The 5,081-nt window shown below is 42.3% G+C and overlaps 1 pseudogene; it reads left to right on the top strand.

Annotated features, from left to right (window-relative positions):
• The first annotated feature begins 2,972 nt into the window (after positions 1-2,972).
• Positions 2,973-4,841, top strand: LOC101032420 (bifunctional purine biosynthesis protein ATIC pseudogene; annotated as a pseudogene).
• Positions 4,842-5,081: the final 240 nt, after the last annotated feature.

The following is a 5,081-nucleotide window of genomic DNA, read 5'->3' on the forward strand; positions in this document are numbered from 1 at the left end:
AACTCTTCTTTACAACTGAACAGAAAAAAGGAAGTGGTCCTTATTTTGGTTTTTAACTGTGAAGTAAACCATATCCAACACTTTCAAGACAATGATTCTTTTAGTATTTAAGTTATGTTGCAGGACTAGTAAGATCACAGGCAGGACAATTTAAGTGGAAATGAATCCTATGCTATTTAACTCACAGCTTTATTAATTAAAACAAGGGTCTGATGTTTAAGACTATATTCTTTCGTTAATATTCTCTCTTAATTGTTGACCAAAAATAAAGTTCCATTTCCTGACATTCCATATAAACCTCTCAGAACAAAAGTACTGTTACTTGATACAATTTAATTAAACCAGAAAGTGTTTTGACACATTTCAAATCTGAGGAATTTAAATTGTGAACTTCCAGTCTCATTCCTAGCTAACGCCGAAGTGGCTTCTGTCCTATTCAAGTGTGCATGCCTGCACACACACAGAAAACATGTGCAACCATAGATTTTAACCACTTGCTATTTATGACAGCACTGCCCTAGTTCGCAAAAACCTGGCCTTTGTTTTTATTTGACCCCTATGAGCTTTCTGTCTTACAATCATCCCAGGAGTTAGACAAGAGTTAAAAAAAAAAAAAAAAAAAAAAAAAAGACCCTCATTGGGCGGCACTCTGAGAGATGTTGTTGGGGTGGGATCGTAGATTAGCCAACGTTCTCTAGAGAAACAGAACGAATAGGATAGGTGTGTCCAAAGAAGGAGATTTATTTTAAGCAATTGGCCTATGTGATTGTAGAGACTGAACGGTTCTAGCATGAAGACTGACAGTCAGTGACCCAGGACAGCCCGTGCTGTGGTTGTCAACTGAAGGATATCTGCTAGAGAATTCCCTCTTGCCCAGGAATCCGGTCTTTCTGTTCTATTTAGGTCTTCCACTAATTGGATGAGACCCTCCCACATTAAAGAGGAGGATCCGCTTTAACCCAGAGTTTGCTGATTTAAATGTTAATCTCATCCAAAAACCCTTTCCAATTGACACATAAAATTAACCTCACAAATCCACCCCTTGGCGATGTGGCACCCAGATGCATCTCCTGAAACCATGCTTAATCTGCAAATGAAAACAGTAACCAAGACACACCTGCGCCTAAGGCGATACAACCTTAAGGGTAGCCGAGAGAAAGGAGGATAGACCCAAAGTCAGGCAAGCAAGTTTTATTAACCTGCATCAGAGGAGGCAGCCCTGAGCTTACACAATCAGGAGTTTCTATGGGGTGAGAGGGGCATAAGGGGGCTTTGGGACTGAGGTATCTATCCGCTGGTAACAGGCACGGAGATAATTTGTTAACTTGTAACAGACCTACAGTACATTATCCTGTATTTTGGGGGCTGCAGTCTTTTTGAAAAAGAGAGAAACCAGGAGTTCTTTACAGAATGTGTCAAACAGGAATGTCAGTTTAGGGGTAGTTTTAACGACTTCCACTTGCCATTTTCACGGAAATAGTCTCCATTTCAAAGATCACAGAACAATGTGGAGATTCTGCACGTTGTTAAATCTGTCTATTCTAATTATGCATTCTGGAACTTCAGAAGTAACCACAGTGTGGGTTTGGGAGCACGCTGGGTGCACTGTGAGATGGACCCTAACTAACAATATATTGACCTCTGTAAGCCCCTGCTGTGATTGGAGGGCCACATGATGTTTTGTCTCTCCTGGATTAGTGTCAGTTCAAACCCAGTGTTTTAATATAATGTTTTCATAATTTAAAAACTTTATGTAAAGAACAAAGATTCCTATGTTTCCTCCCTCATTTTCTAAAACAAAAATTATAACTGATGCTGTCTATCTCTCAGAGAATAAAGAAAGAAATTGCATCAGGAGATTACTTATTTCAGAAACAAAATCAAAAACAACTTTTCTGGTCACTAAGCAGCCTACTGAGAATGTTTAGGAATAAGAATGTGAAAAAGCGGACTACATGAATATAGATTTGTGCTGAAAGTGACAGAGTGGTGAGACAGGAGCTGTGAGGGGGCTGCAGGCACAGGGGGCACAGAAGCAGGCGACACCACAGCCTCGCAGCACGTTGCTCCTGTGGGGAAGCTCTGGAGGCAAGGATTAAGCTCAGAAACGCGCGATGGGGTTCTTTCCCAACAACAAATCTCCCGGATAGCACGATGACTTCTAATCCCAAATAACATAAACTTTCTACCAATAGTAAAGTTAAATACTTTGAAATTCTGTGCATTACCTAGATTCATAGTTTTATTTCAGAGTGCTGCTATAAATTCCCATAACTCCTCGGGTTGGATTTATTTGCTAGAGTGGCTCACAGGATTCAGGTAAACACTCAAGTTTAAAGATTTATTACAAATGATGTATTAAAGGATAAAAACAAACAAACAGATAAAGAGAATGATAGGGCAAAGTCTGGAAGGGCCCCAGGCACAGGAATATCTCTCCTTGTGGAGTTGAGGTGCACCTCCCTCTTGGCATGTTCATGTGTTCTTACCCACCTTCCTGAAAGCCCCCACATATTCAGCAGGCTCCTTGAACCCTGCCACTTTTGGATTTTCATAGGCTTACACAGCTTACAGAGGCATGATTGATATCAGCGGCCACTGGCGATCAACTTAACCTTTACCTCCTCTACCCTCTCTGGAGATTGGGGGCAGGATGAAAATTCCAACCCTCAAATCTCATTGCTGGTTCCCCTGGCAACCAGCCCCCATACTGAGGCTACCCAGAAGCCGCCCATCAGCCAATTTATTAGCATACAAAAAAAATCACTTCGCTTTAAAGATTTCAGGAATATTAGGAGTTAAATGACAAGAAACATACCACATGCATATTTCACAACTATAAAAAGGTAAGCATTTTTGATTTGTAAATTTCTTTGAAAATATTATTTCTGTATGATCTAAAATAGCTCAGTCTATATAAGCATAGAAGATTACGCAACAATATTTTTTCAATATTGGACACCTGAACTTTCATGAGATTTGCAAAGAAACAAACAGTCCCTGTGCACACGGTGCTGCCGCTGCTGCTGCCTCCCACTCACTCCGGACCCAGCACCTGCTGGGTTCTTGGCCCCCTCACTTTATTTAGTGTCTCTGACAAAACCAGCCTTGTGGAATTTGCAAGAAAGCTGACTTCTCTTGGTTTGAATCTGGTCACTTCCGGAGGGACTGCAAAAGCTCTCAGCGATGCTGGTCTGGCAGTCAGAGATATCTCTGAGTTAACAGGATTTGCTGAAATGTGGGGGACGTGTAAAAATTAGCATCCTGCAGTCCCTGCTGGAATCCTGGCTCGTGATATCCCAAAAGATAACGCTGACATGTCCAGACTTGATTTCAATCTTATCAGAGTTGTTGACTGCAATTTCTATCCGTTTGTGAAGACAGTGGCTTCTCCAGGTGTCACTGTTGAGGAGGCTGTGCAGTAAATTTACATTGGTGGAGCAACCTTACTGAGAGCTGCAGCCAAAAGCCACACTTGAGTGACAGCGGTGTGTGAACCAGAGGACTCTGGCAGTGTCCACAGAGATACAGAGCTCCGAGAGTAAGGACACCTCCTTGGAGACTAGACACCGGTTAGTCTTGAAGGCATTCACTCATATGGCACAATACGATGGAGCAATTTCAGATTATTATGGGAAACAGTACAGCAAAGACGTATCTCAGACGCTCTTTGGGTATGGAATGAATCCTCATCACACGCCTACCCAGCTGTACGCGCTGAAGCCCAACCTTCTCGTCACAGTTCCAAATGGAGCCCCTGGATTTATCAACGTGTGTGATGCTTTGACTGCCTGGCAGGTGAAGGAAATCAAAGTGGTATTCCAGCCACTGCCTCTTTCAAACCTGTCAGCCCAGCAGACGCTGCTGTTGGAATTCCGCTCCGTGAAGATGAGGCCAGAGTCTGCATGGCCTATGATCTCCGTAAAACACTTACACCCATCTCCACAGCATATGCGAGAGCGAGAGGGGCGGATAGGATGTCTTCATTTGGCGATTTTGCTGCATTGTCTGATGTTCACGATGTACCAACTGCAAAAATTATTTCCAGAGAAGTATCTGATGGTATAATTGTCCCAGGATATGAAGGAGAAGCCTTGATAATACTTTCCAAAAAGAAAAATGGAAATTACTGTGTTCTCCAGATGGACCAGTCTTATGAACCCGATTAAAATGAAGTTCAAACTCTCTTCGGTCTTCATTTAAGCCGGAAGAGAAATAATGGCGCCGTCAACAAGTCATTATTTAGCAATTTTGTTACCAAAAATAAAGCTCCTCCAGAGTCTGCCCTCCGAGATCTCATTGTAGCCAAGTGTCAAGTACACTCAGTCCCACTCTGTGTGCTACACCAAGAACAGGCAGGTTATCGGCATTGGAGCAGGCCAGGAGTCTTATACACACTGCATTCGCCTTACAGAAAACAAGGCAACTATTGGTTGCTTAGACACCATCCACGAGTGCTTCTGAGGAAGTTCAAAACGGGACTGCAAAGAGCAGAAATCTCCAAGCCCATCGATCCATATATGACCGGAACCATTGGAAAAGGTGAAGATTTGATAAAGTGGAAGGCCCTGTTTAAGGAAGTCCCTGAATTACTAACTGAGGCAAGAAAGAAACAATGGGTTGACAAAGTGACTGAAGTGTCTGTCAGCTCTGGTGGCTTCTTCCCTTTCAAAGCTAGTGTAGACAGAGCTAAAAGGAGTGGTGTGGTGTATGTCATGGCTTTCTCTGGTTCTGCTGCTGACGAAGTTGTGATTGAGGACTCCAACGAACTGGGAATCATCCCCACTCATAATTCACCACTGATTTTACCGCATGCTGTTTTCTGGTTTGCTGATGTGTAGGCGAACAGTCATGTGTGAAACTTTGAGATTAACTTAAAAAAAAAAAGGTACATCTTAATCACTGGAAAAAAAAAAAAACAAGAAACAAACCACTAAATCTGACCCGCACACAAGTAAAAAAGCAGGTAACACAAACTGTCTGTGAGAATGATGACATGTCAGATGTACCAACAGAAAAATACTTCAGATGGTTGTGAAAAATACGTTCAAAGAACTAAAGGAGCCATGCTTAAAAAAGGA

The sequence above is a fragment of the Saimiri boliviensis genome, chromosome 10, assembly GCF_048565385.1.
Source record: "Saimiri boliviensis isolate mSaiBol1 chromosome 10, mSaiBol1.pri, whole genome shotgun sequence".
Classification (NCBI taxonomy): domain Eukaryota; kingdom Metazoa; phylum Chordata; class Mammalia; order Primates; family Cebidae; genus Saimiri; species Saimiri boliviensis.